General features: G+C 50.0%; 1 protein-coding gene across 2 annotated transcripts in view; it reads right to left on the bottom strand.

Moving 5' to 3' along the window:
• The window catches only part of LOC141055913 (uncharacterized), a 430,701-nt gene that overhangs the window by 41,046 nt on the left and 377,371 nt on the right, over positions 1-12,284 (bottom strand). The gene's annotated exons all lie outside the window — the stretch shown is intronic.

Here is a 12,284-nt window from a genome sequence, read left to right as displayed (position 1 = left end):
TACGGAGCGGAGCCGCATGTGTACGAGGTGTACGGAGCGGAGTCGTGTGTGTACGAGGTGTACGGAGCGGAGCCGCGTGTGTACGGAGCGGAGCCGCATGTGTACGAGGTGTACGGAGCGGAGCCGTATGCACCACACACACACACTATACGCCGTTCACACCACACACACACTCTGTATATGCCGTACACACCACACACTGTATATGCCATACACACACACTGTATATGCCATACGCAGCCTCTTGCGCGGTACCACTAGCGGAGCACTGTTGGGAATACACCACCGCCGGGATCAGCCGAATGATTCACTGACCGCCACCATCTTTGTACAGGAGGAGCGCATGCGCAGTTTTAATGTGACCGCTGCTATCTGTCTGTACAAAGATGGCGGCAGTCTGATTTACTTCGCCTGTGTGAATTCCACGCAGGCGCAGTGAATCAGGCTGATCCCGCCGGCAGATGCGCGACGTGTCTACAGGCAGAGGAAGCCGGTCACATTAAAGGGGTTTTCCCACAAATGAAAGTTCATTTTAAAAATTGTCTGTGTCTGACCGTGTACGGAGTATACCACATCTCCTGGACAGAAGAGGAAGCAAAAGACAATACTGACATTACAGCAGGGGATCAGAGAGGATTCATTTTGTGAGGTAAAATATTTCACTGACTGTTTTTAAACAATATTTTACCTCACAAAATGTATCCTCTGCGATCTCCTGCTGTAATGTCAGAATTGTCTTTTGCTTCCTCCCCTGCCCAGGAGATGTGGTATACTCCGTACACAGTCAGACACAGACAATTTTTAAAATGAACTTTCATTTGTGGGAAAACCCCTTTAATGTGACCGGATTCCTCTGCCTGTAGACACGTCGCGCATCTGCTGGCGGGATCAGCCTAATGATTCATTGTGCCTGCGCGGAATTCGCACAGGCGCAGTAAATCAGACCGCAGTAAATTTTTAAAATTAACTTTTGTTCATGGGAAAACCCCTTTAAAAAGCAAATATCAATGCCAACATGGCTCATCCTAAAAAGTACGCCAATGACAATGAAAGGAAAGCAGCAAAGGCACAACGTGAAAGACAACAGGCAAATGAGACTCTTGAAGAGCAACAGCATCGCTGGGACAAAAACAATGCATATAGGCGTAGGCGTTAAGCAAATGAGTCCCCTGATGCAAAAGTCACTAGATTATCACAGGATGCCATTAGGCAACAACAGCGCCGCAAACAGAAATCTGCAGTTTTAACAGCAATACCATGCTCACAAGATGACCCATTGGAACCAGCACACCACACTTCCGAGTCTACAACTTCAAAGTGTATGAGGTTAACTAAGAAAGCATTTTCCCAACGCAAGCTACTTCAGGAACAATGTCCATTGGCCACAGCAAAAAGACTGTCACACGATGCAGAAGCACACCGTCTACAGCGACAAGCTGAAACTCAAAGCCAGAGAGAAGTGTGACTACAACAGCTACAACAAATCAACATCCGTCGGCAAATAAGTCACATACAAAAAGAAAGACATGAACTTCAACTACAAGCATAAAATGTAACCCATGATGAAAACACAATTCACGAACACAGCTGCGGTCCCATGAAGGAGAGAGCACATGGGGTACACAGGTCAAAGAAGAGATGACATGAGAGGAGAAGACAGCAGATGGGGGAGAGAGAAAGCGCACAAGGGTGAGAGAGACAGAGCACAGGGGGGAGACAGCTCAAACGGGACAGCACAGGAAGGAGAGAGACAGCAGACAAGGGGGATAGCACATGGGGTAGACAGGTCAAAGAAGAAAGCACAGACGGGAGAAGTCAGCACATGGAGAAAGAGAGGGCGGATAGGTGGATGAGCACACGGTGGGGAGAGATTCTCAACTCTGCCCCCATCATGACATTACCGCCCTCCCGATGCGGTAGCATCGGGCCTCCATCTAGTAAATATAATGAAGCCAAACACTTTGCTGACTCAAAAGACTTAAGAGCATAATAAACCTCATTTGTTTGGGGGCTCAGTTATTAAACAAATATAAATGGATCCTTGGTATCCACAACCGGCTGCACCCAATTATAACACACCGATAATGTATTAAATATGGCGCAATCTGGGCAGGGTAACAACAAGATTAGCACTGACCCATCAAAGTGTGCCTCAACGCTCATCAGGAGGCCTGATGTAATGATGTCAGCTCATTATATATGATGTCCATGTGTCCTCTGTTAGAGGGTCCTTTTCAATAGGCCACTTGGCCAGACCATTCCTCAAACAGTCCCTCGCTTCCTATTGAATGAACACAAAGATGCAATCGTATTGCCCATGCTCCGCACCGTAAGATCACTAATGGCTGGATATGCGCAGGTCCATCTACGACATGCTTTCCCACTCTGACACTCATAAGCAGAGAAGCATACTGGAAGGCGAGCCAAGTCACAGAGTGCATGCCGGAAACGACACAAAGCACTGGAGTGCCCAGGCTGGAAGTGACGAGCATCCTCTGATTTGTGTCATACTCCGGAACTGTTAGGTGTTGGATTTCTGGGACTGCACAACAGGAATCCAGAGCCGTACATCCAGCGGTCTCCCATTCCTCGCCGACCGCTCAGGGACCTGCTCAGCAATCCCAGCAATCCAGGCGTCCTGCTCAGACTCGCTCTGTGAGCCTGGATGTTGCTGCCACCTCTGGTGCAGCAATGGTAGCGCAACCTGCTCTGCAGGGAACCACTCCAGAGGCTAAGTCCTCTCGCCGTGCTGCTGGGCATGCCCGCAAGATGACCTCTCAGTGGAGAGCACAGGTCACAGGCTCAGGTCCTATGTCGGATCTGATTGGTCCTTCCCAGAGTACTGGAAGGTCCCGGAAGCGCATGGCTATAAAAAGCCCGCATGGCGGCTCGGCCATGCGCTAGTGTAGACTACTATGCTGTGTGTGAAAGGTGATGGATGCATGTGTCTGGTGACTGACTTATTTCAAACCCCCTTCCCTCTGATATTACGAATGGTGACAGAGTGTTGGTTATAGCCAGTTCCAGGTAGAGGCAAGCTAGGCGCCACTGTGCTTACCGCACCTTACACTAGCGTCTGTCGGTGTCCGGCTCTCCGGCACCGTCGCTTAGCGGCTACAGTTACCGCCGCGCTGCTGTAGCAGCATCTATTGGCGTTCGCGGCTGCGACGCTGGCTGGCCTGTGGAATTAACAGGTCCAGCGTTCTCTTTTATATTGGGGCGTCTCTGTGTCCTAAACAGAGTCTGCCTTAACTACCTCGGGTGACGTTAACCCGAGTGCTCTACTTCGCCATCTAGCGAGTTTGCCATTATCCAGCAGCGGTCTTTACACCTACCGCACGGTGGACCCCGGGCGGCGAACGCGCCTCCTATTATTTATATTTGCTTCGTTCCGCCGTCCCTAACATTACACTAGCGCCAGGGTCTGGCTGGTAATGGCAGACCTGCAGCAGCTGCAGCGCTACATTCGGCAGCTGGAGAGCAGGTTGGCGGCTATTGAGAGCACCAACTCAGCCGCGAATGCTTCACTAGCTGCTGCTCAGACAGTTGCAGAGGCTGTCTCACGTGTGCCCGCATGTTTGCCCATGCCGACAATTTCTCGCCTCCCGCTCCCCGAAAAGTGACATCGCCACCTGTAGGGGATTCGTGAGCCAGTGCTCTATTCAGCTTGAGTTACTGGCTGCATGGTTCCCTACAGAGCGGGCTAAGGTGGGCTTTATTGTCTCACTGTTGTCTGGCAGGGCATTACAGTGGGCTACGCTATTGTGGGAACGTGATGATCCCGTGGTTCAGGGTGCTGCTCAGTTCCTCGCGGCCCTGAAGCAGGTCTTTTTGGGACCACGGATCACGCACGATACCTCACTCCAATTATTATCCCTAACACAGGGGTCGCTCTCGGTTAGCCATTATGCCGTCCGGTTCCGGACATTGGCTTCCAAATTAGAGTGGCCGGACAAAGCATTAGTCCCGGTGTTTTGGAGGGGGTTAGCTGAGCACGTCAAAGATGCTCTAGCTACCAGAGAGGTTCCCACAAGTCTGGAGGAACTGATTGCCGTCTCCACTCGCATTGACCTCCGGTTTACGGAGTGCGGGCTGGAACGTGCACAATCCAGACGTAGGGTTAATTTGGCTCCCACCTTCACCGAGCCGCTAGGAAATCCCGCACAGGAGCTCTCATCCTCTGAACCTATGGAGGTGTCTCGCATCGGCCCCAAGCCACGTCCGATGTGAAGCTCCGTACGTTGCTATCAATGCCCACAGTTTGGTCATTCGGCTAGCACGTGTCCACAGCGCTCGAAAAACGACCACGTCCAGTGGCCGTAGGTGGTGGTCAGTCCAATATGCAACCCTTTTCCCCTAAACCGGTATTCCAGGGCACTTTAGATAGTGGGGCATCCACCTGGGAGGCAGAGGTTACCGTGGATTCCGGGGCTGAAGGGAACTTTATGTCCTCGACCTTCGCCCAGAAACATGCTATTCCACTGGTGTTACTGCCCCAACCTCTGACCATTAGGGTGGTTAACGGTGCACCTTTACCATCTCAGGTGACACACCAGACAGCTCCACTCGGGCTCTCTATCTCACCCTCTCATCTTGAGTTCCTGTCCCTGCTCATTTTGCCTGATGGCATCGACCAGATGCTTCTCGGCGTTCCCTGGCTCCGTTGCCACTCCCCTCATATTGATTGGGCTTCAGGGAGTATACTGGGTTGGAGCAAGGACTGTGAGGGAAGGTGCCTGGGGGGCAGTGTTCAGGTAGCTTCCACTGAAGTGCCTGCGGATCTTTCTGCGCTCCCGAAGCCCTACCACCAGTACGCGGACGTCTTCTCTAAGAAGTCTTCGGAGACGCTCCCGCCGCACCGTCCTTACGATTGCCCGATAGATCTCCTGCCAAGCACAGAACCTCCTAGAGGCTGTGTGTATCCGCTATCACTCCCTGAGACAGAGGCTATGTCTCAATATATCCGGGAGAACCTGGCTAGAGGTTTTATCAGAAAATCGGTGTCGCCGGCTGGTGCAGGGTTCTTCTTCGTACAGAAGAACGGAGAGTTACTGTCATGGGAAGCCTAGGTAACTATAGGCTAAAACCCCGGGGCCCCTGCGGAGTCCCTCAGACTAGGGGAAACCCTGTCTGTCCCTCAACCAGTGTTTACACTGAAGGTGTGCCTGCCTGGGCCTCCACCCTGTCCATGTCTCCTGTCCAGCCCTAAGCTGAACCCACCACCCTCCACCCAGTGAGGAGACCAAACACCAGACCCCACAAATAAGTATGGACAGGGATAAAGGAAACGCACCACACCGCGTACACACAGGAGAATACAATAAGGTGCAAGGGCAACCAAAAAACACAACACAGGGAGGCAAAATGGCAACAACGGAATATACTACACCAGAAACAGTATGCTCCTTAGACCACCACTCCAGACCGGTATCGCTAGAACAAGGCAAGAGCTATAGTCGGCAACGCCCATAGTCACACAGGACAATTTAAAGACAGAGGGCGTGGCTAAGCCCTCAGCCAGAATGATAACCTGGTTAACCCAATCCAAGCCGGATCAGAAGACCAACCAGCACCACTGAGAACAAAGTGGTAGGATGGGGTATTACCTCTGTCTGCCGGACACCCTGGTGTGAACAGTGTCCGACATGACAGTACCCCGCCTTCTACGAGGGACCCCATGAACCTCACAATGTCGATGAAACACTGTAACCAGTCGGTCCGCACATATGTCCGAAGCCGGCACCCAAGTCCTCTCCTCAGGACCATAGCCACGCCAGTGGACCAGGTACTGTAGAGTGCGACGCACTACCCGAGAGTCAACAACCTTGGAGACCTCAAACTCCAAAGTGCCATCCACCAAGACGGGAAGTGGTGGCACGGGAGAATCATCAACAGCACCCACGACCTTCTTAAGTAACGCCTTGTGAAACACATTATGTATCTTTTATACGGCAGGTAACTCCAAACGAAATGCCACAGGGTTGATAATTGCGGAGATCCTAAACGGACCAATGAACCTGGGACCCATTTTAAGCAATGGTATTTTGAGTTTGATGTTCCTTGTAGACAACCACACCCAATCACCCACACACAGGTCCGGACCTGGCACAAGTCTACCGTCAGCCACACGTTTGTACCTAGAACCTACATTCAGAAAGAGCTGCTTTACTCTCCTCCAAACGGATGACAATTGTGCTCCCAACTGGTCCTCCTCAGGGATGCCCGCAGAGCACCCTGTACAGAATTGGGGATGTTGACCATAAACACAAAAGAAGGGAGATTCCCCAGACGATTCCTGACAATGATTGTTTATCGCAAATTCAGCCAGAGGAAGAAACTCCGACCACTCTTCCTGATTGTCAGACACAAAACAGCGTAAGTATTGTTCCAGGTTTTGGTTCATACGCTCAGTCTGCCCATTCGACTGCGGATGGAAAGCCGATGAATGAGACAATTTAATCCCTAGGCGTGAACAAAAAGCTCTCCAAAATTTTGCCACAAATTGTGTACCTCTATCAGATACAATGTCAGACGGGACACCATGAAGTCTGACCACCTCGCGAATAAATACCTGAGCAAGGGTCTTCGCATAGGGCAAAGATGGCAAAGCAACGAAATGCGACATTTTAGCGAACCGATCAACTATTACCAGAATGACCGTGTTCCCAGCCGAGGAGGGCAAATCCGTAAAGAAATCCATGGAAATCTCAGTCCATGGCTTACTGGGCACACAGAGAGGATGCAACGTGCCAGCAGGAAGGGAGCGTGGTGTCTTGGCCCGTGCGCCCGTGGTACAGGCTGACACATATGAGGCCACGTCCTGCCGGATTTTGGGCCACCAAAAACGACATGATACAAGTTCCAGAGTGCCCTTAACCCCTGGGTCGCCCGCCAGGACAGTATCGTGATGTTCCCCTAACACCTTTAAGCGTAGGTGTAGTGGCACAAACGATTTATTAGGAGGCAGATCCGGCGGTACCTCCTCCTGAGCCTCAGCAATCTCTGCCTCAACTTCTGTCGTGAGAGCCGAGACCACAACTCCCTTTTGGAGGATAGGCACCGGATCCTCACGTGGCTCTCCACCTGGAAAAAAAAAAGAGAAATTAATCCAGCTCACCGCACTGCCTTGCTGGTAGGATCCAGATCCTGCGCATGGATTTGACTAGGCAGTCAATCAATAATAGGAAAGAAAAAAGAAGTTCCAGCGCCAGGAATGGAAAATTAAAAATCCATTTTATTGTGCCATTGCATATTAAAATTCCAGCAGGTACAGCATATCTGTCGGATGACTACAGAACAACGCGTTTCGACGCCTCAGGTCTTAATCATGTTCAGAACATGATTAAGACCTGAGGCGTCGAAACGCGTTGTTCTGTAGTCATCCGACAGATATGCTGTACCTGCTGGAATTTTAATATGCAATGGCACAATAAAATGGATTTTTAATTTTCCATTCCTGGCGCTGGAACTTCTTTTTTCTTTCCACCTGGAAAACATCTGAACAAGGCGTCCGGCTTAGTATTCTTAGAACCTGGTCGGTATGTCACAAAAAAATTGAACCGGGTGAAGAATAACGCCCAGCGAGCCTGTCTGGGGGACAGGCGTTTAGCAGACTCTAAATAAAGCAGATTTTTATGGTCTGTTATAACAGTAATCTGATGGACAGCCCCCTCCAAGAAGTGTCGCCATTCCTCAAATGCCAACTTGATGGCCAACAATTCCCTGTTACCAATATCGTAATTACGCTCGGCAGGCGACAGCTTCTTGGAGAAGTAGGCACACGGATGCAATTTGCCCAAGGATGGACCCTGAGACAGTACTGCCCCCACTCCAACCTCAGATGCATCCACCTCCACGGTAAATGGTAGGGAGACATCAGGCTGAACCAGGATAGGAGCTGAAGCAAAACTGTTTTTGAGGAATTCAAACGCGCGCACAGCAGCCTCAGACCAGTCAGAAAAATTGGTACCTTTTTTAGTCATGTCGGTGAGCGGTTTAGCAATCATAGAAAAATTCTTAATAAATTTCCTATAATAGTTGGAAAAGCCCAGGAATCGCTGAAGCGCCTTGAGATTATCAGGCCGATCCCACTGCAGCACCGCTTGCACCTTAGTGGTGTCCATTTTAAACCTTGAGGCGGAAATTACATAACCCAAAAAGGTAATTCTTGGACGACAAATACACCTTTCTCACACTTGGCATAGAGCTTGTTCTCCCTGAGCAACTGCAATACCTGCCTAACATGATCTATGTGTGCATCACGGTCGCATGAGTAAATAAGAATGTCATCAAGGTATATAATAACAAATTTCCCCAAGAGATGAGAAAAGACATCATTTATGAAATGTTGAAATACTGCTGGCGCGCTCGTCAACCCAAATGGCATCACCAAACTCTCAAAATGACCCTCAGAGGTATTAAATGCCGTCTTCCATTCATCCCCTTGACGGACTCTTATGAGATTGTACGCCCCCCTGAGGTCAAGCTTGGAAAACCATTTGGCACCAGACACCTGGTTGAACAAATTGGGTATCAGTGGCATCGGGTTTGGGTCACGAACCGTAATCTGGTTGAGTTCCCTGAAATCCAGACACGGGCGTAATCCGCCATCTTTCTTCTTGACAAAGAAGAACCCCACCACCAATGGAGATGATGAAGGCCTGATGTACCCTTTGCTTAGACTTTCTGCAATGTATTCTTTGTGAGCTTGCCTCTCAGGACCTGACATATTAAACATCCTGGCTTTTGGTAATTTGGCCCCCGGTTTTAACCTAATAGCACAGTCATAGGGTCAGTGCGGTGGCAGCTCTGAACAACCTCTTTCAGAAAATACATCAGCAAAGTCCAGCAGTGGCTCCGGGATGCTGGGAGTCACAGAGGAGATACACGTGGCCAGACAACTCTCCTGGCAATATCTGCTCCACTGGGTTTTCCAATCAATCACCGGATTGTGCATAGACAACCATGGAAACCCCAGAACTACCTGAGCAGGTAAATTACTGAGCACCTTACATGTTACCCGCTCATAGTGTAGGACCCCAATGTGGAGTTTTACATCAGCCACAAACTCTTTAATCTCCCCTTGTGAGAGAGGGGAGGCATTGATGGTAACCACCCGGATAGGATTAGGCAGCTTTTCCACCTTAAATCCCGCTGTACGCGCAAACTTTTCATCAATGAGATTAGCGGCTGAACCACTATCTACAAATACAGTAATAGACAGCTCTTGGCCCCCGATTACTACCTTGGCAGGGAGCATACACTGGGAGACCACCACGGAGGATATACAAAGGCTCAGACTAGACTCCTCCAAACCCTCTGAGCCTAGCAATTTTCCACAGGCACGTCTTTCTTTGGTACCAGGGGGCAAGCATTAATAAAATGTCCTTTTTTGCCACAAAAAAAACAGACCCCTTGCTTTCTGGGCAAGGGACATTTATGCTTGTTATTATGTGTATGTGATATACCAGCGATCTGCATAGGTTATTATTATTATTATTATGTATTGTTATAGCGCCATTTATTCCATGGCGCTTTACATGTAAGGAGGGGTATACATAATAAAAACAAGTACAATAATCTTAAACAATACAAGTCATAACTGGTACAGGAGGAGAGAGGACCCTGCCCACGAGGGCTCACAATCTACAAGGGATGGGTGATAATACAGTAGGCGAGGGTAGAGCTGGTCGTGCAGCGGTTTGGTCGATCGGTGGTTACTGCAGGTTATAGGCTTGTCGGAAGAGGTGGGTCTTCAGGCTCTTTTTGAAGGTTTCGATGGTAGGTGAGAGTCTGATATGTTGTGGTAGAGAGTTCCAGAGTAGGGGTGATTTGCGAGAGAAATCTTGTATGCGATTGTGGGAAGAGGAGATAAGAGGGGAGTAGAGAAGGAGATCTTGTGAGGATCGGAGGTTGCGTGCGGGAAAGTACCGGGAGACGAGGTCACAGATGTATGGAGGAGACAGGTTGTGGATGGCTTTGTATGTCATGGTTAGGGTTTTGTAATGGAGTCTCTGGGCAATTGGGAGCCAGTGAAGGGATTGACAGAGGGGAGAGCTGGGGAATAGCGGGGGGACAGGTGGATTAGTCGGGCAGCGGAGTTTAGAATAGATTGGAGGGGTGCGAGAGTGTTTGAGGGGAGGCCACAGAGCAGGAGGTTGCAGTAGTCAAGGCGAGAGATGATGAGGGCATGGACTAGGGTTTTTGCAGATTCTTGGGTGAGGAATGAACGGATTCGTGAAATATTTTTGAGTTGAAGTCGGCAGGAAGTGGAAAGGGCTTGGATATGTGGTTTGAAGGAGAGATCAGCGTCAAGGACTACTCCGAGGCAGCGAGCTTGTGGGACTGGGGAGAGTGGGCAGTCATTTACTGTAATTGATAGGTTCATAGGGGGGGGGTCACGTGAGATGGGGGAAAGATGATGAATTCTGTTTTGTCCATGTTGAGTTTCAGAAATCTAGCGGAGAAGAAGGATGAAATAGTGGACAGACATTGAGGAATTCTGGTTAGTAGGGAGGTGATATCTGGTCCAGAGATGTAGATCTGTGTGTCATCAGCGTAGAGATGATACTGAAAGCCATGAGATTCTATGAGCTGTCCCAGGCCAAAGGTGTAAATAGAGAACAGCAGGGGCCCAAGGACTGAACCTTGTGGGACTCCGACAGATAGGGGGCGAGGTGAGGAGGTGGTGTGTGAGTGGGAGACGCTGAATGTCCGGTCTGTTAGGTATGATGAGATCCAGGATAGGGCCAAGTCTGTGATGCCGAGGGATGAGAGGGTCTGTAATAATAGGGAATGGTCCACTGTGTCAAAGGCAGCCGACAGGTCCAGGAGGAGGAGGACAGAGTAGTGTCGCTTGCTCTTGGCGGTTAAGAGGTCATTGGAGTGGAGTGGTGTGACCGGAAGCCAGATTGTAAGCGGTCGAAGAGGGAGCAAGAAGAGAGATGGGAGGACAGTTCAAGGTAGACGTGTTGTTCCAGGAGCTTGGAGGCGTAGGGGAGAAGTGATATAGGGCGATAGCTAGATACAGAGGATGGGTCAAGAGAGGGCTTTTTGAGGATAGGTGTGATGGAGGCATGTTTAAAGCTTGAGGGGAAAACACCAGTTGTTAGTGATAGGTTGAAGAGATGGGTTAGGGTTGGGATGAAGACTGTGGTGAGGTTTGGTATGAAGTGGGATGGGATCGGGTCAAGTGCACAGGTGGTGAGATGTGATCTTGAGAGTAGAGTGGAAAGTCGATCTTCTGTAATGGTGGAGAAGTTGGTTTTGAAGGTGGAGGGCTGGGAAGTCGGGAGGAAGGGCTCTGGGGGTTGTTGACCAAAACTGTCTCTGATGTTATCAATCTTCTGCTTGAAAAATGAGGCAAAGTCTTCAGCTGAGATGAGTGGGGAGGGAGGAGGTGCTGGGGGGCGGAGGAGAGAATTGAAGGTGTTGAATAACTGTTTAGGGTTGTGAGACAGGGAGGATATGAGAGATGAGAAGTAGGTTTGTTTAGCTGTGGCAAGTGTGGTCTTGAAAGTAGTGAGGGACTGTTTGAATGCGATGAAGTGCTCGTTGGTGTGGGATCTTTTCCATCTGCGCTCAGCAGCCCTGGAAGCTTGCCTCAGCTCTTTGGTCAGGCTGGTGTGCCAGGGCTGTCTGTTGATTTTGCGAGTTTTGGTATGTGTGAGTGGGGCAGCGGATTCCAAAGCTATAGCTATTGTGGTGTTATATAGAGCGGCAGCGTCATCCGCATTGTGTAAGGAAATTATATCTGTAAGAGGGAGGAGGGATTCAGAGAATGAGTGTAGGTCAAGGTGTTTAAGATTCCTGAGAGGGTGTGAAAGTTTGTGGGGTGGGGATTGTAGACATGGAGTGAAGAGGGAAGAGAATGTGAGAAGGTTGTGGTCAGAGAGAGGAAGAGGTGAGTTAGAGAGGTTAGATAGGGAGCAGAGGCGGGAGAAGATGAGGTCAGTGTGTGGCCATCTTTGTGGGTGGCTGTAGAAGACCATTGAGTGAGGCCGAAGGAGGAAGTGAGAGATAGGAGTTTAGTGGCAGCTGAGAGGGAAGTGTCAATGGGGATGTTGAAGTCGCCCATGATGACAGTAGGGATGTCAGCGGAAAGGAAATGAAGTAACCAGGTGGTGAAGTGGTCAAAGAAGGTGGTGGCTGGCCCTGGTCGGGCGGTAGATGACAGCCAGATGGAGGTTGGAGGGGGAGTAGATGCGCACAGAGTGCACCTCAAAGGAAGGGAAGGTAACAGAGGGTGGCAGTGGGATTGGGGTGAAGGAGCAGGTATCTGACAG

The sequence above is a fragment of the Dendrobates tinctorius genome, unplaced genomic scaffold (genome assembly GCF_039654945.1).
Source record: "Dendrobates tinctorius isolate UK_male_01 unplaced genomic scaffold, ASM3965494v1 ptg000192l, whole genome shotgun sequence".
NCBI classification, from domain to species: domain Eukaryota; kingdom Metazoa; phylum Chordata; class Amphibia; order Anura; family Dendrobatidae; genus Dendrobates; species Dendrobates tinctorius.
This window is presented reverse-complemented; position numbering and strand designations above follow the sequence as displayed.